At 35.5% G+C, this 23,392-nt stretch overlaps 1 long non-coding RNA gene across 1 annotated transcript; it reads left to right on the plus strand.

Annotated features, from left to right (window-relative positions):
* Window positions 1–22,691: 22,691 nt before the first annotated feature.
* Window positions 22,692–23,117, plus strand: LOC145140971 (uncharacterized). The gene is made up of 2 exons (XR_013722379.1): window positions 22,692–22,821; window positions 22,936–23,117. It is a non-coding gene; the product is annotated as an uncharacterized LOC145140971 (long non-coding RNA).
* The last annotated feature ends 275 nt before the right edge of the window (window positions 23,118–23,392 follow it).

The raw sequence follows: 23,392 nt of genomic DNA on the forward strand, positions 1-23,392 counted from the left end.
GCCGGTCTATAAGGGGGGTATAAGGTTACTGCCTATAAAATGGCAGTTTAATGGGTGTCCACTCTCACCCACCGCTTCCTTGACTGGTGGAGGGTCGTTAGCCGAACGGGTAGGACAAGGACTATAATTCTCCTTTCATTAAAAGTATTAATGATAAATACTAAGTAACTAAACTCTTATTAATACCCAATCTTAGTTACTTAGGAAAATGTGAATTTGGTGCTAACCCATGAAATTACACTTTGCACTTTGCTTAAGTCGTTAGTGGAGCGTGTGTGGTTAACCGGCACACTAACCTGGACTTAACAAGGTAGGAAAAGGGTAACTTAATATTTATCATAGTATCGGTGGAGCGTGTGTGGTTAACCGACACACTGATTAAGGGGTAAATATTAAGGGTACCAAGTATATTTGCATGGTTATTCACACCTTGTTTTGTAATCCTCGACATCCCAGTCACAAAACCTGAAGGGCACACTCGAGATTGAAACATGCCTTTGAACAGTTCAATGAATCTCAAAGATCTAGGACTTTCAAATCCAATTAAAACCTAATAAATTATTTCGTTTTTCATGGTGGAAATTGGTGAATCGTCATTCACCTACCTTCAAATATTTTATAGCTTGGATTACGGCATCCCTCTTCTAAGTTATAAAATAGTTTGTTGGGTCCTAGCCTTAATATTTCATATTGGGTGTCATATTAAGGACTTTAAATCAACTATCTTGAATATCTCCCAAAAAGATGTCTGGTCTAGACATTTATGATCTTCCCAAATCTCTTGAAACAAGCTTTCCTAAATGAAGATGATGTCCCATGGATATCATACTTCTTTCACCTCCTCCAATTATTCTCCCTAACCCACAAGTTCCTAAAACGTTTAAGGTCACTCAAGCCCTATTGGCAAGGCAAGGTCTATGTGTGATCACATCTTGGAGATGTAGTCACATATTGACAAGCCGGGAGAGTTGGGTGTCAAAGTCTTGAGAAAGTTGGTGGCTCAACTACTTTCTAAGTCACATAGTGAGTTCTTTTGGGAATCCTATGAAACAGACTAAGACAAGACCCTTAATGATCTTATCTATTTGCTAAGATCAACTTCCTAAAACGCTATGGACATTGACAATGATGACATTGGATATCCAGTAAAGCTCTCTCTTCCCAATGGAAAGGGATCGGCCATAGTTAACTCGGTTGACCCAATGGTGAAGAGAGAGGCGAAGTCTGAGATAGTCCCATTATCAAGGGTCCATAGGTAACTATTGCCAAAGGAAGGGGCATTGGTTACGAAGCTGCCAAATTTACCTAAGGATGTTAAAGTCAATAAGTTTGGCTCTACTTCAGGTAAAGTCCATTGTCTAACTCTATTAAGTACATGCTGATTCTGATCGCGAAGATGGATTTCAATCGCATGGTTCGGTGATCAGAATTTTGGGCTATTACTTAAGAGTTATGATATTTATATTGCTTAGGAATAGATAACAACAAGGTGTTCATATGGATTGTAAGGATAAGTTTTTCCGCAAAGTTTTAAAATAAAAGAAAAAGGTTTTGATTTTATTTATTTTAAGTATCCTTACAATGGCATTTGTGAAAAGTTGTTGCTTATAAGATTCCATTGATAGCAATATTGGAAAAATGGATTTGATTCTTTCGGTTGTGGTAGTGTCTAATATTACCAAATAAGGAAAGTTTCTCATCACCCAAGGTTCAATTGGACCGAAACTTGGAATCATGCAAGTTGTATAGTATGATGAATGAGAACTTTCAGCTTGGAAAATTAAGACGAATTCCTTATGTGAATAAGGAAAGGATTAAGGGATCGAGTACACATTCTTGTGCACTGGTCAAGTCCACCACAAAAGATCAAGAAGACTATTCGTCATGATTTACTTAAGTTCAGTAAATATGGTTATACTTATAAGTTTAAGTATAAGTCTGTAGCATTGGAGAAGTTTCAATGTGAGACAGAACGAATAAGAAGAATCAAAGTATGGCAGAAAGATAAAAGTTTCTCAAATCTGAGAAGATGGGAGAGTACTTTAGTATCATGTTTATGATCATCTTAATGATTAAGATACCATATCACAATTGGTCCTCTAAAGTCATCTTAGTGCATTATTATGACTAAGAAGAGGAGTCATGAATTGTTGAAATGGTTAAATCAAAAAGATGAGTCATACTTCGTTCCAAAACAATTCTTAGAGTCACACTCCAAGATTGTAACTTGAGTGACATATCTTAAAGAGGGTTTGTTAACACTAGTCAAATGTAAGAGTAAAAGGTTATCTACTCTTGTACATTTGAAATTGGTAAGTTGTGATGTTTTGGATAAAACAGAGACCAACTTAGGCCAATTGTGTAAAGTGTTAGTCTTGATAAAGAATCCGCACTATCTCTTGAATATTTGACAAGGGAGTCTTATATGTCAAGAGGACAGTGGGAGTCTTAAAGCTCTTGAAAGTTTCAAGACTTAATCAAGAATAAAACCTAAAGTCCTTCACTAGCACACGACTTGAGGTTTATAACCTATCGTGTTGAAATTTTTGTGCCTATTCAAGTTGGCTTTGCATAGGAGTTCTGAGAGTTCTCAATTGGTTGCACAACTACTTGGAAGCAATGGCAGGCACCTGAGCTGCCAAATGGCAAGAATTTAAGATTGCACAAGTTTAATCAATATGAGTTTGGATTTGTCACTAACCTTGTCTTGTGATTATGGTTTTGACAAATTCACATGGATAAGAACACATACACTATTAAATCTAAGTGTCATAAGGTTTCTCTCCGATTCATGAAAATGATGGTGAGGAAACACTTTCACTAAGTAGATTTTAGCTAGATAGCAATTGTGATATTTGCATTCTCAAAGTCGTTAGTGGAGCGTGTGTGGTTTACCAGCACACTAACATGGACTTGTGAGAAGTGGCAAAGGTCTAAACAATTGAGACTATGATTACGGCATCCCTTTTCATAGTTCTAAAATTGTTTAGACACACATGTGAGCTATCTAAGAGAGGTGTATGATTTTGATAAAGTTTTATCAAAACAATCTAGTATCAGAAATCTGAACTTTGGTAAGGAAGTCAGCTGATTTCTGAGTACATGTCAAAGCTAGTGGGAGCATAAGTGTTATGCTAATAATCATCATGTTAGTGGGAGCATGATAATTATGACAAAGGTTGCAAGTTAGCAATGTTAATTATAGAAAACAAAAGTTTCAATTCGTGAGGTTGCAGGGGTTGAAAAAGTTGTTTTGCTATAATTAAGGGAGAGGAAATTATACTTCATTTCAATTCTAAAAGCTTAGATTGAGATTTTAATCGTATTTAATCAAGGATATATATATGAGTTTCATGTTGGAATGGCTCAACATAAGGAAATTCTATATATGGGTCCATTATTTGCGTTCTAAAATTCGATTATGATTACGGCATCCCTTTTCATAATCTGAATTTTGAGAACTTGGCAAATTGAAATGGAAATATTATAGCAAAAGACTGGTTTAGTCTTTATGTGAGACATCATGAATCGTGTCCCATATGCTTCGGATATAGGATCGATTACATGTGCTATATTCATCCTTTCTAAAATTTTCCAAATGCCTGGGGCATTATGAAGGGAAAAGGTCTAGAATTGGATATGACTAAAATGATTAAGCAATTGTCGAGGACAATCTAAGGTTTACCAAAGATTGGTTGCTCAATGACAGTTGGAAGTATAATGTTAATTCTGGAAGGACCATATTGACATAATCTGTAAGGAGGCAACTCTTGTTCAGAAGTGATAGTCAAAATGGAATATGGAAATGTTTCAAAGTTAGAAATTAGTCAATCCGTGTAAGATTAGGAAACTTAATGAAAGAAGGATGTTTCCAAGGAGCTGATCTCCTTTGGAATGCTCTGTAATGATTGTTGTCAAGTCTTTCTGACTTCGTGCATAATCATTAAGAGGATCAATGCATATAAGTTTAGAATCTAACAGATTTTAGTAAATGGCATTAATTTGGAATTCTTGCATTTGCAGTAAGGATTTGGGACTGTGAAAAGAGGATCATTGGAGTGATGTTCAATTGATCTATTTTACAAAGTAAAGATCATAGACAAAGATAGTATGCATACTTGGTGTATGGCATGACTAGTGTTTAGAAAACATAGTGTACATGCTTGGAGCATGGGACAACTATTGTTTTAAATTCAAGTATAAAGTTGATAAAACCGAAACAATGAATAATGAGTAATCAGTATGGTGATAAATAAAAGTGTTTATTTATATTCATAGGGTTTGATACCATATTTGATTCATTTATTCTTGTGTTTCACTTTGCATGTTTTGACTTCCAGAATAACTAAGTCGCTCTTCCTGAATGATTAAGTTATTCAAACCATCCACAGTCGGTCATATGTTGGAAGTAGATATGAATCAAGATTGTCATGGGTTGGTTTGTAGAGGTCCAAGTTGGTGGACAAAGTGGTGCTACAACACTCATGAGTGCTCATAAGTTCTGAGTATTGGATTCAACCCGCGCTCATTTGAATCACTTCATGGATTTTATCACGAGTGATCATGAGACGATAATATCTTATATTCTTCAAACCTAGAGATATGAGTTGTTAGTATGAGTTGGTTATACATTGATTGCACGAAAACGCATTGGTAACTCGATGTTATAAAACGTGCCTTTGTGTATGATTCAACAAGTAGTAGAACAAGCCATATGAGTCGAAGTTTATCCATTCCTTTTACCTTCGGGATAAAAGCGATATCTGCGGGCCCCTCGATGATTTAAAGATGATACATGTGAGTGCTTGGCCAAGCCAGGACTGATTTGATTTGTTCAATCAGTCAGTCATCATGAATCGGAAATCGGGAAACAACAAATGGACAGAGAGAATGATTGATAATCCATGTCTCAGTCCATATGATATCTAGAATGGAGGAATATATGATCCCTTATCTAATGGACAAGTCATTGACAAAGGTCAGAGTTCATCGACAGAAGCTTTTGAGAGCTACGATTGCTGATCGGTTCCTGAAGTCATACACAATAATAGTTTTAGACTTATCCAAGTGGGAGACTGTTGGATTAATGTCTAAGTCCATAACTATAATTGGTAAGACTTGACCCGACCCGACATGGTCCATTTGGGTTGCATGGCATCATGCATTTGGATAGACTATAATGAGAGAAATAACACTTAAGGTTGGTTAATATATTATAAGTTCTAATATATTAATAAGGTTATTTAATTAGTATTGATAAAGAATTAATTTGGAATTAATTAAGTGATCAAAAGGAGACTAATTAAATATATGGGTTGATTGTGTAAATCATTCATTCTTATATATGTGGGCTTGTGATCCAAGATTCCTTATGTTGGACTAAGTCCATGGGGTGACCCATGGATACTCCATGGAGGTTAAAATCCATGGAGCATAAGGAATGGGTAACGTTATGAGTTACATGGTGTAACCCTAATAGCCACCATATAAAAGAATCCCATGGCTCAAGAAATCGTGCACTAATGTGTGAGTGTGAGGGCTAGACGATTTTAAGGAGTGTTCAAGTTTCTCTCAAGTTATTCCAAGTGTATTTGGTGTTGTGTGAACCATTTGAGGTGTCATACTTGGGGCACTAGGCACTCAAGCTTCATGAAGACATTCTACATCAAAGAGGTATGTATTCTATCTTGTTATATTTATTATTTTGTATGCTAGATTAGGATAATACCTTGGATGTTCATAATTATATGTATAATAGAGAAAACATAGATCCAAGGTATTTAGGGTTGCATGTACACTTAGGAGTGTTAGAATGCTCATAACCCAACAAATTGTAACATCCGTCTCTCGAGGTATTGATTAATATTTTAAATTAATATTGGTTTTAGACTAAGGTTTGGGCAATGGCCCTTGTTGGAACGGACCCTAGAAGATTGGACCAAGGAGTGGGCTGCCATAAGTCGTACGCGGGGCGTAACCCGGCGTACGTGGGGCGTAGTAGTCACATTAGATGCGCGGGACTTAGGGGCGTACGCGCAGCATACCATGAGGTAAGCCCAGCGTACGCGGGCAGATGCCAAACCTTAATTTTTAGGGTTTAAGACATATATAAACCCCATTATAGCCACCCCTTTGGCCTCCTCACCTGTCCCTCACTCTCAGAAAACCCTAGTTCGTCCCTTACTCCATTTCTTTGTGTGCTTGACCTTTGAAGTTTATTTTGGTGAAGAAGGGCTTGGAAGAAGTGAAGCAAGGTTGAAGGAAGAAGCATTTGAGTATCTTGAGCTCAAGGATCTGGAACAAGTTCACCTTTGGGAACTCAAGGGAGGTATAAAGCTCCTATCTTTTCTTCTTGAATCATAGATGTAGGTTTTGGAAGATGTAGACCTTTTTAGGTCCAAAGATTGGATCTTGATCATGAAACTTCGACTTTGAGCTTAGGGTTGCCACCCTTGAATCTCAATGTGTTCCTTTAGCTGTAAAGTTGCAAGCTTTGAGGCTTTTATGAAGCCATGAAAGAGATCTAGCCATTTCCATGATGGTTCTTTGTCATTTTTAGTGTTGGGCTCATTTGGTGGCTTGCAAGCCACCAAGTGATCGACTTTATGGGCTAGGACGAAGTATTGGACTCAGATCTGTAGTTTGGACGATCTGTCTTAAGAGATTAAGTCGTTTTGGAAAGGATGGCTTAACAAGAGAGTACGTTGGGCGTACACGCCAGTACGCGCAGCTTACAAGCCATTCAAGCAGTACGCGCAGCGTACAGATGAGTACGCTCAGCGTACACTCAGTCAGTAGACTTTTGTTATTGGGCCTTGGTTTGGGCCAAGTTTTGGACATAGTTGTAATGGGTTGTGACGGGCCTTTAGAAGTCAGTTAAGGGCCCAAGGATTAGTGGGCTTGGGAGGAAAGCCCATTTGAAGAGTTGGGCCCAATTCAGAAAATTGGTCCATTTGGGGACTTAATGGGCCTTAGTAAGGACTAGAAAGGATTGGGCCTAGGTCATGGCCCAAAATAGATCATAGGGGTAAAATGGTCATTTTACCCTTGGCAAAGTTATAAGTTTTTGACTAAATGTTTATTGGTCATTATAGCCAAGGAGTAGTTGGAGCATCAGACGATGTCACCTTTGCACGAGTTTTTTTTTTCAACAGTCAGTTGAGAGGAGAGTTTCCTTCCAGTAGGAACAGGTCTATGGCCACAATGCCAGCCCGTTTAGATGAAAGTAGTTCCGGACTTCAGTCCGATGTCGGGGTGGTCCCGAGAAGTAGTTATGTATGCTTGATGTCGTCGTGATTCATGCATGTTTATGTTAGGTATATATGTTCCGGACACCGGTCCGATGTCGGGCAAGCACGATGCAGTATATGTGATTATGTTATATGTTCATGCTTATGTTATGTTCAGTTTATTCCGGACTTCGGTCCGATGTCGGGCGGGGCCCGATGGAGTGGGCGGGGCCCAAGTTATTCCGGACTTCGGTCCGATGCCGGGCGGGGCCCAATTTATGTCGGACTTCGGTCCGATGCCGAGCGGGGCCCGATGCAGTGGGCAAGGCCCAGTATCTGTTATATGTGTTATTGTATGGTATGTGGTAGTTTGGGGGAGCTCACTAAGCTTCGTGCTTACAGTTTCAGTTTTGGTTTCAGGTACTTCAGCTAGCAAGGAAAAGGGCTCGGGATGATGGCATGGTACACACCACAGTTTTTCTTAGCCTGAGAGTTTACTCTGATATTTTATATGAGATTGTGACAAGATAACAGATTTATGAGATTTTGAGATACATGTTTCATGATTTTATACTATGGCGATGATATTTATGTTTGTTAAATGATTTTGAAAACGAAATTTTTGGCTAGTATTTTTAGGATGTTTCATATATATATATATATATATATATATATATATATATATATATATATATATATATATATATATATATATATATATGTTAGTCTTTTACAATAAAAAAGTATAGCTCACTTCAACAATATAAAAAACACTAAAATATAAACATGAAAGTTAATTTTATACATTTACATTTAGTAATTAATATATAAAAAACAAAAATTAAAAGGTTATGCTTTTATAATCGGATCCCCAATCAAAATTAAAGAGTACTACCTTCCTTCACTAACCCCCATGATTGAAGGGACAAAGTTTTGACAGACTAGAAAACTTTATGTCATTAATATCTCATTAATTGTTTTGTTAAAAATCTGTAGTTACTTTTAAACAAATATCTATTGCTAATTCATCATTAATCATTGAGATATCTTTTTTCTTCATTGATTTTATAGAGTTCCTTTTTGTATCACGAGGATCTCAGAAAGTTTGTGGGTAATTACAAAGAACATCAGAGATAGACATGACATGGAGATTTGGTTTTTGAATAAGTTTGAAGATTCCTTGGTTCACTTGAGTTTTCATTGGATGAGGAGTGATTTTGGGTAGTGAAGGGAGGAGGAGAAGTTGTCAGAGTTCCCACAGGATTATACAAAATGTGTTGTGGAAGAATTAGAGATGTAGAGATAGGTGGGACATTTTTGGAGGTTGGATAGAGGTTGGGAGTGGGATGTTGGAGCAGTGTTGGAGGCTGTCATATCAATGTTGGCGGTTGGCAGAGTGGTAGAAACATTTAGGGTGAGATGGTGGTTGGATGGATTAGCGGGAGTGATCATTTATGTGATTTTAAACATTATCAGGTTTGATAAAGTTATAGTTTGGTCGGATATAAGGAATCACTGAACCGAAATAGAATAAAGATTCGTCAAAAACAAAATGTATAGAATTTTTTATTTCAAGATTGGGATACTGGTATCCCTAATGATGTGAGGGATAACCGAGAGAATTTAAATAGTTGTTCTTGTGGATAATATAGAGGTTTATTGAGATATGGGTAGTATAAACATCCAAAGACACTAAGGTGATCATATGTAAGTTGTTTATGGAGTAATTTGAGAAATGGTGTGTCGTTTTTTGGAGTTGTATAAGGAAGAATATTTAGTAGGTGAGTGGTCATATGAAGTGCTTCCACCCAATATATGGACGGAAGATGAGCATGGAATGAAAGAGTTCAGATCACATTATTTACGGCACAAATATTCTTATGGATTTTACGTTTTGTTGGGATGTATGAGGTAACGAAAAATAGATTTGGATGTCATTTGTCACATAATTGATGGAATTTGGAATTATCAACCCCCCCTGTGACATTGGAAAGCTTGAATATGACCATCGAATTGATTTTTGATGTAAACACAAAAATGTAGGAATTTGGGAAAAAATATCATATTTAATTTCAAATGATACACTGAAAGAAAATAAGACAAGTGATTAAGAAAGATAACATGATATTTAATTACATTGTAACTTTGCAAAGGTGAAGTCCATATATCGGAATGAATAACTTGAAATGGAAATAATGTAAAAGATTGAGTTAAATCAAAAAGCAATCAAACGTGTTTGACTAACTGACATAATCAACATAATACATATGACTTCTTGTTAGAACATGGGATTAATTGACTCTACACTAGATGCAGAAAAACATGTTAATCGAGATTATCGAGGTGTTGGTGCCATTTGGATGAGTTGATGGTGGTGATGTAACACTCCAATCCAAGTATTCCATTGTTTACCCTCAAGTATTCCATTTTTGGCAAAAAGGGTCCTTCCGTAAGTTGGGCTTACATTTGGGTACGCTTAGTGTACGCGTATGTGGGCATCGGGTGGCTGAGGCTCGTACGTTAGGCGTACGAGCATGTACGCGGGGGGTACATAGCAAATGACTAAAACTCTAATTTCTTGACTTGTGACCTATTTAAACGTCCTTAAGTCATTTGGACCTTACTCTAACCAGCATCCATCACTTTCAAACGTCCCTAAAACCCTAAAATCCTTTGTATGTGTGTGTCTTGAGCTTGTGAGTGCCTCAAACACCTCCTTTTTGGTGATCTAGTAAGGAGAAGGAAGTGGAAGCAAGCCTTGGACGTGGAAAAGCTTTTGGATCCTACATTTGGAGCACATTGGGAAAATTGTGGAGGTAAAAAGCTCAAACCTTGCTCTTTTTTTTGATTAGTTGAGTTAGAGTTTGGTTTAGAGTCCCTTTTTGGTTCATGCATCTTCTATGGTGAGTTTGGGCAACTCCAGAAGTTATGAGTGTTAGATCTAGGCCCCCTTGTCTGATTTGAAGCATAAAAATGATAACTTGATCGGTATGGTAGCTTCTTGCATGTGTTTAAAAGCTTAAGATGAGACATAATGGATTAAATAAGGTGTTGGGTTCTCTCATGGCATGCAAGGGCATAAAGTTGCCAACTTTATGCCCTAGGACCTTAAAAAGGACCTAGATCTTAAATTGGAACGTAAAGTCTTCATGTATTAAGCACTTAATGCAGGATGTTCTTTATACGCTTGTACGATGGGCGTACCAACCTATACGCTGCGCGTACAGCCGAGGAACCCAGTATGCTTAGCGTACTTCTAAAGTACGCCGGGGTACGCTCTGTTGTGGGAGTTGGGGTTCGGTGGACTTTTTGGGCCAATTGGACTTCACTTAGCTTTGGGCCTGGACCGTTTGGAGATGTTGGGCCTTGAGAATTGATTTGGGCTATTGATGTCATGGTTGGGCCTTATTGGGCCATGTGGCCCATTATAGATTTAGACTTTAGCCCTAGGCCCATTAATGAAGGAAAGACTTTTTGGCCCTCATGGAGGGATTTGGACTTAGGATTGTGGGCCTTTTTCGCTAGGTTGTTTTGTAATTCTAATTAGGGTTATTTGTATAATTTTTCAGTGTGATATTTTGGGCTAGTAGTCGAGCAGCTATTGTTCAGCAGATTGAGGTGATTTTTCTCACTACACTCATCGGTCGAAGGCACCAAGGCCGACCTATTAATTAATATGAGATTTTTAGTAATTGATTATGCAATGGTTTTGCTAATTGGTATATATGTTGACTTATGTGAAGACCATGGGGGAGCCCATAGTACTTGACAAGACCATGTGGGGAGCCCATGACCCTTAGATACAAAACCATGGGGGTAGCCCATGGCATTCCAAATGAAGACCATGGAGGGAGTCTGTGGCAAACTTGTATATATGTGCATGGAATTATGTGGTTATGTGTTTTATGTGTTTTGGGAAAAACTCACTAAGCGTGTGCTTACAGTTTTGTTGGGTGTTTCAGGTACTTCTGGTTCTAAGGGCAATGGCCCGGCTTGATGGCGCATCGTGCACTCTCCAGTATTTACGTACTAGTTGTTTTAGATACTCTGATCTTTTGAACAATGTGTTATGTAATGGAATTTTGGATAACAAATATGAATGTGATTTATATCTATTAAATTAAAAATTTTACCTAAGTTTTTGGGTTGTTACAGGTGAGGGATTGAGGTGTTGGAATTGTCATAGGATATTGTTCGATCGTGTTATCACATCGTATAAGAGTTTGACAAGTGCGGTAATCCTTCATAGAAAAGCCAAATTCATCAAATTCCATTAAACACTTAATGTGACGAATAAAGCGAAACACATTGATTAAGTTTTTAATAATTTGAGGAGTTATAAAATCATTGTTTTAGGTATTGTATGATATGGATTGTTTTGATAAAGATTGGTGTGACCCGTTTTGGTTATAGAAATTTGACATCCATCATTGAGTAACAGTGAAAAGAATTAAGAGTGTAGAGGTCGACATGGATATGAGAGGTTGCTCCTGAATACCATTTTCATGGGGATAGATGATTAGGAAAATACATACACACATAAATAATAAGCTATGCTAAAAGTTTTGTGGTAGTGGAATATATCGTTTTGAGTTAAATGGACGAAGTTATGAGACTTGGTGTGATGTCTTGCTAGCTTCGAGTTGAATGGACAAAGTTGGGAGCCTTAGTGTGATGTACTGATGATTTTAAGCTGAATGGATGAAATTGGAGACTCTTTGTGTCTTTTTGTGACATTGTGGGACAACCTTTCAAATCCCTTTTTAGAATGATAACTTTTAAAAAACTAACAATGTGCTAGAAAAACATTACAAATAAAAACTATATGAGATAGGATTATGAATCCGAACTATCTTATTAGTGATAGCTTTCTTATGTATACCAATACCCCAAAAATAAGAATGAGTAACAATGTTGTCCTAAAGAGCACCATTCCTAGGCTCCTGACTTTAGAAAAGACTCACATTGTGAAAATTCTAAATCATATAAAGAGCACTATACACCATTATCTTCAAACAATGCTTGGCCTCTTTCGTTACCTTGAAGTTTGCCAACCACAACCACCAATATATGTAAGAGCCGAAGGTCGTCACACATCCCACCAACAAGCGATAAGTTTCCAAATAGTTAAAGCCACTTCACAACCAAAGAAAATATAGGCAACCAATTCTAGGACAGGATCATATAACGAGTACAAAAATGAGTCCAAATTAATCCCTCTTTTAGAAAGATTGTTCCTTGTAGGAAGTTTTTTGAAATCTATACGAAATATAATCGCATTCACTTTTAAAGTAACTGATTCCGGTAAAAAGAAGCATGGGTAGAACCTAAAAGTTAATAATATACCTATAACTAGCCACCAAAAAGTCACCTAAGTCGTGCAAAACCCAACACCACCTATCAACCTAATCGGATAGAGTAGTACCATTTAACAAACTCTATAGATCCGTGAACTAGAACTCCTTGGTATCACCCCCTGGACCACAAAGCAAAATCGTATCCCAATCTAACAAATGAAACCCATAAACCATAATTGCGTCCTTTCTGTAGTCCGGAGCGTAAATTCTTGTAAATTTCAGATTAAGCTAACAATCACCTATCCAAACATCGTACCAGAACACCATAATGTTACCATTCCCCACATTTCGAGTACAAAAAGAACACCATAATGTAACCATTCCCCACCTTCCGAGTACAAAAAGACAGTAAAGCAATATCCTTAGCAACCAACATCGTATTCAATTAAGGATATTATATCAAGGAAATTTCTAAAATAATCCTAATATTTTATCCTAATTTATGAAAAAGTATCAAGCTAAAATTTATATACAAAAAAAATGATATACTGGTAAAAATAATGATTAGACCACTTTTTCCCGGTTTACCTATTTCATTACTTACACGGTTCCATTAAAGTCCTATTATTTTACCAAAATTTACGAATTAGTCCCATAACTAAAATTAAGTGATGATTTGACCCTTTTCTCCATGTAACATACATTTTACTAATTTCATTGCTGACTTGGATGCCTAGTCCTTAATGATGGGTTTTGAGCATTCTAACACTCATATGGTGTGCATGTAACCCTATGTGCCTTCGATCTATGTTTTCACTATTATACATCCAAATATACAAAATTCCAAAGCATCATCCTAACTAGCATATTACGGAGCAACTATACTACAAGATTCTAGTTAGATGACATACCTTTTGATGGATCTTGAAGTCTTGAACCTTTAAGAGCTTAGCCCTAATAGTGTGGAAGCGTCAAATGGAATCACAAATCACCAAATCAACTTGGAAGGCATGAGAGAATAGTATACACTTGTTCAAAATCGGCTATGCCCTCTTTCTTCACACTCTAGTGTCAATTTCATGTGCCAAGGACCTCTTTATATAGTATGGTGGATTAGGGTTACATCCATGTAAACCCTAATACCCATGACCTTTCATTTCCATAGGATCCATGGGTTAAAAACTCCATGGACTATCCATGCAAGCTTAGCCCATCCTAAATGAACATTGACCCATTCTATATATATAAGAGTCCATATTTAATTAGTCTCTATTGATCACTAAATTAATTCCAAATTAATTCGTGATCAATACTAATTAAATAATATGATTTCATATTAATATATTATAACTTATAATATATTAATAAATCATAAATATACTATTCTCAAAAGATTATCCATACAAATTGTTTCGGTGAAGTGCAACCCAAATGGACCATGCTACTCTCGGGTCGAGTACATACCAATAATAGTTATGGGCTTAGACATCTAATCCAACAGTCTCCCAATTGGATAAGTCTAAAACCATTATTCAAGTATGACTCCAAGATCCTGACTAGCAATCATGACTCTTAAAGTTGTTGCCGAACTCTGACATAGTCAAATGACGTGTCCTTTAGATAATGGATCATATCTTCCTCCATTCTAGATATCATATGGACTGAGAAATGGATTATAATCATTCTCTTTGTCCATTTGTTGTTTCCCAATTTTTGATTTATGACGACTGACTAATTGAACAAATCAAATCAGTCCAGGCTTGGCCAAGCACTTAGGGTTGTCATCACTAAATCATCGAGGGGCCAACCGATATCACTTTTATCCCTCCAAGGGTAAACTGAATGGATAAACTTCAACCCAAGTGTTCGCTTGTACTTACTCATCAAATTACACACAACGATATGTTTTATAACAACCAAGTTACTGTTTGTGTTTACATATGTCAATGTGCAACCGACGCGCAACTACAACTCACACGTCCCCGTTTGAAGAATATAAAATATTATCGTCTCATGATCACTCGTGATAAAATCGATGAAGTGAGTCAAATGAGCGTGGGTTTAATCCAATACTCGAATCTCATTCCAGGAGCACTCATGAATGTTGCAGCAAATTTTGCTATGTCTAAACACTTTAGACATCTACAAGCCCAATTCATGACAGTCTTGATTCATACCTTCTTCCAAATTATGATTGACTGTGGAGAGTTTGAATAACCTAGTTATTCGGAAAGTCAAAACATGCAAAGTGAAATACAAGAATAATCGAATCCAATATGGTCTCAGAACTTATGAATATAAATAAAACACCTTTTATTGATCACCATATTGATTACACATTATTTATTTTATAATGTTACGATTTATCAACCTAATACTTGAATTAAAACAATAGCTATGCCATGCTCCAAGCATACACATTATGTTTGTCCAAACAATAGTTATGCCATACTCCAAGTATGCACACTATGTTTGTCTATGATCCTTACTTTGTGAAATAGCCCAATTGAACATGATTCCAATGATGCTCATTTCACAATCCCAAATCCTTACCGCAAATGTAAGAATACAAGGTTCTTTGCCATTTACTGAAATCTGTTAGATTCTAAACTTATATGCATTGATTCTCTTGTAATGACTATGCACAAAAGTCACAAAGACTTGGCAACAGACATTTACAAAGTATTCCAATTGAGAGAAATTCCTTGGAAACGAAGTCTCAAATTCAAAGTACATTCCTTTGAACATCCTTCTTGCATTAAGTTTTCTAATCTTACACAGATTTAATGAATACCTTCTACCTATGGAAACATTTCCACATTCCCATTTTGACTATCACTTCTGAACAAGAGTTGCCTCCTTCCAGAATATGTCAATATGGTCCTTCCAAAATTAACACTTATACTTCCAATTGTCCATGAGCAACCAATATTTGGAAAACCTCAAATTGTCCTTGACAATTGCTTAATCATTTTAGTCATATCCAGTTCAAGTACTTTTTCCCCCTTAATGCCCTAGGCATTTGGAAAATTTAGACCGGATAAGTATTATAGCACATGAATCGATCCTATATCCGAAGCATACAAGATACGATTCATGATGTCTTACATTAAGACATGATACTTGACCAGTCCTTTGCTACAATATTTCTTATAATTTGCCATGTTCTCATAATTCGAATTATGAAAAGGGATGCCGTAATCATAATCGAATTTTAGAACGCAAATAATGTAATCATGACCAAATTTGATTAAAGATTCACAATCTAAGCTTTTAGAATTGGAATGAAGTATAATTTCCTCTCCCTTAATTATAGTAAAACAACTTTTCAAACCCTGCAAAGTACACTTTGCTAGTTGAAACTTATGTTTTCTATAATTAACATTGCTAACTTGCAATACTTAACATAATAATCATGCTCCCACTAACATGATAATTATTATTAGCATAACACTTATGCTCCCACTAGCTTTGACATATATTCAGAAATCAGCTGGACTTCTAGAAATCAATACTTTATTGACTTACCAAAGTTCAGATTTCTGATACGAGATGCTTTGATAAGACTTTATCAAAATCATATACCTTTTATTAGATAGCTCACATGTGTGTCTAAATAGTTTTAGAACAATGAAAAAGGATGCCGTAATCATGGTCTCAACTGTTTAGACCTTTGCTATTTCTCACAAGTCCATGTTAGTGTGTCGGTTAACCACACACGCTCCACTAACGAATTTGAGAATGAAAATATCACAATTCTATCTCCTTAAAATCTACTTAGTGAAAGTGTTTCCTCACCATTATTTTCATGAATCGGAGAGAAACCTTATGACACTTAGATTTTATGGTGTATGTGTTCCTATCCATGTGAATTTGTCAAAACCATAATCACAAGACAAGGTTAGTGACAAATCCAAACTCATATGGACTGAACTTGTTCATTCTTAATTACTTGCCACCTGACAACACAAGGGCCTACCATTGCTTCCAAGTAGTTATGCAAACAATTAAGAACTCATAGAACTCACATGTATAGTCAACTTTAACTGGAATGGGCACCGAAATAAGAGTATGTCAACACGATGGACTACAAACCTCAAGTCGTGCGCTAGTGATAAACAACCGGTTTTATTCTTGATTAGTTCTTGAACCTTTTCAAGATCTTTAAGACTCCCACTGACCTCTTGACATATAAGATTATCTTGTCAAGAACCATTCCTTGACAAAGAAAACATTCAAGAGTTAGTGCGGATTCTTACCAAGACAAACACTTCACATAATTGGCCTTAGTTGGTCTTTGTTTTATCCAAAACATCACAACTTACCAATTTCAAATGTACAAGAGTAGAAAACATTTTACTCTACATTTGACAAGTGTTATAAACCTTCTTTAAGATATGTCACTCAAGTTACAATCTTGGAGTATGACTCTAAGAATTGTTTTGGAACGAAGTATGACTCATCTTCTTGATTTAACCATTTCAACAATTCATGATTCCTCTTATTAGCCATAGGAATGCACTAAGATGTCCTTAGAGGATCAATTGTGATATGGTTTCTTAATCATTAAGATGACCATAAAACATGATACTAAAGTACTCTCCCATCTTTTCAGATTTGAGAAAGTTTTATCTTTCTGCCTAATTTGATTCTTCTCATTCGTTCTGCCATACATTAAAACTTTTCCAATGCTTCAGAATTATACTTAAACTTGTAAGTATAACCATATTTACTAAACTTTAGTAAATCATGACGAATAGTCTTATCGATCTTTGTGGTGGACTTGACCAGTGCAAAAGAACGTACACTCAATCCCTTAGTCCTTCACTTGACTCACATATACATGTGAACAATGAATTAGTCTTAATTTTCCAAAGATGAAAATTCTCATTCATCATACAATACAACTTGCATGATTCCAAGTTTCGGTCCAATTGAAACTTGGGTGATGAGAATCTTCATTATTTGGTAAATTTAGACACTACCACAAGTGAAAGAATCAAATTCATATTATCAATATTCCTAGAAACATACAAACATCAATTTTTCATAAATGTCATTGCAAGGAGATATAAAATAAAATAAAAACAAAATTTTATTTATTTATAAAATGCGGAAAAACTTTTCCCTACAATGAAATTATAAGTGAAAAACTATGCTATTACATATTTCCTAGCAATCTATCATAACTCTCAAGCAGTAGCTCAGAAACCCGATCTTCGAACCATGCGATAGAAATCCATCTTCGCGATCAGATTCAACATACTCTTCTTTTAAGCTTCCTTCCCTTTTCTTGATCCTGCCAAACATCAAAATGCAACCTAGTCACATCATGTATTAAGCATCAACAATTAGAACCTTAACAGAGTTAGATAGTAAACTTACCTGAAGCAGAACCATACATTATGATTAAACTTCTCAGGTAGTCTGGGCAGCTTCGATTCCAAGGTCCCTGTCTTTGGCAATAGAAACACACAGGCTAACATGGAGCAGTCTCAGATTTGGCCTTTCTCTTACGATCAAAACTTTTGACCATGCCCAATTCCTTTCCTTTAGCAGAAGGAAACTTTTCTAGGATGTCCATGTCAACTTGGGATGTAGACCTTCCAATCAGATTTGCTTGACCATTGCACCAAATCATTGTTGATTCAGCAGCAATTAGCAAATAGGTAAGATCAATTAGGGTCATGTCGTGATCTGTCACATAGTAGTCTTTGACGAATTCACTATATGAAATATTAAGGCTAGGACCCAATATGAAATATTAAGGCTAGGACCCAATTAGCAAATAGGTAAAATCAATTAGGGTCAAGTTAGTTGATTTAAGTCCTTAATAGAACACCCAATATGAAATATTAAGGCTAGGACCCAACACAATATTTTATAAATTGGAAGAGGGATGCCGTAATCCAAGCTACAAAATATTTGAAGGTAGGCGAATGACGATTCACCAATTTCCACCATGAAAAACGAAATAGGTATTAGGTTTTTATTGGATTGAAACTCCTAGATCTTTTGAGATTCATTTAAATTTTCAATGACATGTTTAAATCTCGATTGTGCCCTCTCAAGTTTGTGACTGGGATGCCGAGGATCACAAACAAGGTGTGAATAACCATCCAAATTAACCTGGTACCCTTAGTTTTATCACCTAATCGATGTGTCGGTTACCCACACGCACTCCACCGATCTATGATAAACATTAAGTCACCCTTTTCCACTCTTACTAGTCCATGTTAGTGTGTTGGTTACCCACACACGCTCCACCAACGACTTGGTAAGGTACAAAGTGTAATTTCATGGGTTAGCACCAATTTCACATTTTCCAAAAGTAACTAAGATTGGGAATTTATAAAGGTTTAGTTACTTTATATTTATCATTATACTTTTAATGAGAATTATAATCCTTGTCCTACCCGTTCGGCTAACGACCCTCCATCAGTCAAGGAAGCGGTGGGTGAGAGTGGACACCCATTAAACTGCCATTTTATAGGCAGTAACCTTATACCCCCCTTATAGACCGACTTCTTGAATGAGGCCTACTAACAGTAAGAATGACTTTTACTCTTATATATATATATATATATATATATATATATATATATATATATATATATATATATATATTAAACCTATAATATTGTATTAGTATAAGGGTTGAACTTTTAAACTATTTAAAATTCTAGGGTTTGGAACTAAAGTATTCAAAAGTGCAACTTTACAAATTCCAAAACTTGAGGGCAAGTTTTGAACAATTCAAGAAACTTTTGGAATCTATAACATATGAGTTTAATATGGCTTTTAATGGCAAGACTCTTGAAAATCCATAACTTGAGGACAAGTTATGGATGTCATAAAACAATTTATGGAAAAAGACTCTTCAAGTTTCTATAACCTATGGCTTTAAAAACTCTTTTAACGAAAAAAACTTTTGGTTTTTCATAACTTGAGGACAAGTTATGGAATCCATTAAAGGCCATTTAGATCATCTAACAAACAAATAAAAATGTCAAGAAAAACTATGATCTAGATTAAACTCATATGAACAAGACAATTCAAATCAAGCAATTTTCATGTAATTAGCCTAACCATTAAACGAATACAAAACATGAATCTATTGACAATTATCTTTTGAATTGGATTAGAATGATCATTACCATATCAAAAACATGTTTATAAGATCAAAAACAGCTTAGGGTAATGATTCTAGTCCAATTCCAGCCTTAAAAGTCAAAAATCTACACTCAGGGCCTCCTACTCGTCGAGTGTATGAACCTACTCGACGAGTAGGATGAATTTCCTCTTGGACTCGGCGAGTCCCCCAGTGGACTCGGCGAGTCCACTGTCCAGAAAGCCAGATTTTCGATTTTTTCAGCAATTGCATCAAGTATAACTGAAAACCAAGCCTAGGCTCTGATACCACTGATGTGTTTTGAGCATTCTAACACTCATATGGTGTGCATGCAACCCTATGTGGCTTGAATCTATGTTTTCACTATTATACATGCAAATATACAAAATTCCAAAACATCATCCTAACTAGCATATTGCGGAGCAACTATACTACAAGATTCTAGTTAGATGACATACCTTTTGATGGAGCTTGAAGTCTTGAACCTTTAAGAGCTTATCCCCAATAGTGTGGAAGCCTCAAATGGAATCACAAATCATCAAATCAACTTGGAAGGCTTGAGAGAATAGTATACACTTGTTCAAAATCGGCTATGCCCTCTTTCTTCACACTCTAGTGTCAATTTCAAGTGCCAAGGACCTCTTTATATAGTATGGTGGATTAGGGTTACATCCATGTAAACCCTAATACCCATGACCTTTCATTTCCATAGGATCCATGGGTTAAAAACTCCATGGACTATCCATGCAAGCTTAGCCCATCCTAAATGAACATTGGCACATTCTATATATATATATAAGAGTCCATATTTAATTAGTCTCTTTTGATCACCAAATTAATTCTTGATCAATACTAATTAAATAATATGATTTCATATTAATATATTATAAATTATAATATATTAATAAATCATAAATATACTATTCTCAAAAGATTATCCATACAAATTGTTTCCGTGAAGTGCAACCCAAATGGACCATGCTACTCTCGGGTCGAGTACATACCAATAATAGTTATGGGCTTAGACATCTAATTCAACAGTCTCCCAATTGGATAAGTCTAAAACTATTATTCAAGTATGACTCCAAGATCCCGACTAGCAATCGTAGCTCTTAAAGCTGCTGCCGAACTCTGACCTAGTCAAATGACGTATCCATTAGATAAGAGATCATATATTCCTCCATTCTAGATATCATATGGACTGAGAAATGGATTATAATCATTCTCTTTGTCCATTTGTTGTTTCCCGATTTTTGATTTATGACGACTGACTAATTGAACAAATCAAATCAGTCCAGGCTTGGCCAAGCACTTAGGGTTGTCATCACTAAATCATCGAGGGGCCCACAAATATCGCTTTTATCCCTCCAAGGGTAAAAGGAATGGATAACTTCAACCCAAGTGTTCGCTTGTACTTACTCATCAAATTACACACAACGATATGTTTTATAACAACCAAGTTACTGGTTGCGTTTACATATGTCAATGTGCAACCGACGCGCAACTACAACTCACACGTCTCCGTTTGAAGAATATAAGATATTATCGTCTCATGATCACTCGTTTTAGCGGTTATGTGTTTTGAGAAAAACTCACTAAGCGTGTGCTTACAGTTTTGTTGGGTGCGGAAGTTGTTACTAGTTTATATAATTATTGCAATCTTCGTTGGATGTATTTTATATTACAAAAAATATAAAATACATCAGTATATCAAGTTTTTTTTTTGTAAACATAACATTATATAACTCAGCATATACATATCATTATTTAATTTAATGACAATGCATCTTAGTCAACAATGAAACTGGTAATATATATGTTACAAGGAGAAATGAGTTAAATCATCACTTAATTTTAGTTTGGTACTTATTCGTAAATTTAGGTACAATAATGATACTTTAATGCAACCGGGTAAGTAATAGAACCGATAAACTAGAAAAAAAAATGGGCAAATTGTTAGTTTTACGGTCGTTCATGTTTTTTCATAAACAAATTTTAGTTTGAGATTTTTTCGTAAATTAGAGTAAAATATTATGACTTTTCTAGATATTTCCCTATTAATCCACATGGAGTTTGAATAACCGGAAGTAATATAGTTCCGATTAGACCATCGGTGTCAAAAATAATTTTCATCACCTTTACCCATAAATTATTACTTTGATTCAGAAAATGTCAAATCCATTTGAAAAAGAGAGACTCCATTGAGAGGGAAAGAACTCCCTATCCCCAACCCTCCAAGATTTTTTCATCAACGAGACACTTCTTAAAATTTAATCGTCGGTAACCAACATCACCTCTAATAAAGAAACACTTACGCAACAAATACATGAACTGCTCAATAGAAGCCAATATTTTATATATCGACATAAAAACATGTTCGAAGACTACCGATAATGACTTTAAGAAGTGTCAGGACTAGTAGACCGGAAACATCGAGATGATATTTTCGCTTGTATTTTTTATTTGTCCATTTAAAAACATGATGATTTGGATTTTAAGTCTTTAATTAAAAGTCAAACCTTGTTTTTAAATAGATGAACAAAAAATACAAATATTTAAATAGATGAATAAATTCAAGGGGAAATATTCTACAAACTGATCACCAAAACACATTTAAATAATAAGGGTTTTATGTAGAAAAATCTCATTATTTTGGAAAAAAAAAATTAAAATAATAAAAGAAAAGTCTTATTATTTTGAAAAAATCATATAATCTGTCATTTCTTGTTAAAATATAAAAAAGAACATTTTCGTTAATTTAGGCAAAATGTTAAATAATAGAGACTTTTTTGTTAAAAAAAATTACAACTATATTAAAAAAATTTCCAAAAATAATGAAACTTTTCTACTTAAAACTCTAAATAATAATGGACTCCTAAATTTTAACCAAATTTTTATTAGTCAAATAATTTTTGGGGGTTTAAAAAAACAAAGAATTAAACAAAAAGAGACTCTTAGGGAGAAATTATTAGTCTAGCATCATTATAACTATTTATATATACCTCTATATAAATCAAGCATAATGCAAGAATCAACACAGATTCACAGAAAATGAAGTTGAGCTATCAAATTTTCCTCTTGGTTGTGCTCTTCGCACTTGTCGTCATTTCTTCCGCAGAAGAAACCTACTATGCGGCCAAACCTGCAACTTATAAAGTAAAAGGTATAATACATCTCTCTCTCTCTCTCTCTCTCTCTCTCTCTCTCTCTGATACATATGTATACGTGTGACTGGATTGGTGGATTTACATTAATATCTTTGTGTCTGTATATGTAGTTAGAAGCTTCCATGGAAGATAGAAAAGGTATGTTCGAACAGCCACGGTCGTCGTCGTGTACAAGCCATATGGTGGGGTTGATCTATTTATGTAGATAAGCTTTCGAGAGCACATGGTATAGATCGATACATTTATGTGGCGGGCTATAATATGAATAAACGATTAAAGATGTTTTGATTGATATTGTGCATTGAGTATTCTATGATCAATTTTAGTTATTGTAATCGCTGTTTCTTAGCAAATATTTCACTCTTTAATCTTAAATAATCACAGGATTTAAGAAATCAACGCAATATACAACCCTAAGTTGTAATAAGTTTCAATAAAAACACTAACGAAACGTTCAAAACACATATAAGAATTAAATCAGACCCACATACTTAACAAATTAATCTGAAACACAATTTAAATGAGAAGCCCTTGTAGCTACTGTTGTCTTTGACTCGGTGTATGCAA

The sequence above is a fragment of the Lactuca virosa genome, chromosome 9, assembly GCF_052849685.1.
Source record: "Lactuca virosa cultivar CGN04683 chromosome 9, Lactuca_virosa_CGN04683_v6, whole genome shotgun sequence".
Taxonomy (NCBI): domain Eukaryota; kingdom Viridiplantae; phylum Streptophyta; class Magnoliopsida; order Asterales; family Asteraceae; genus Lactuca; species Lactuca virosa.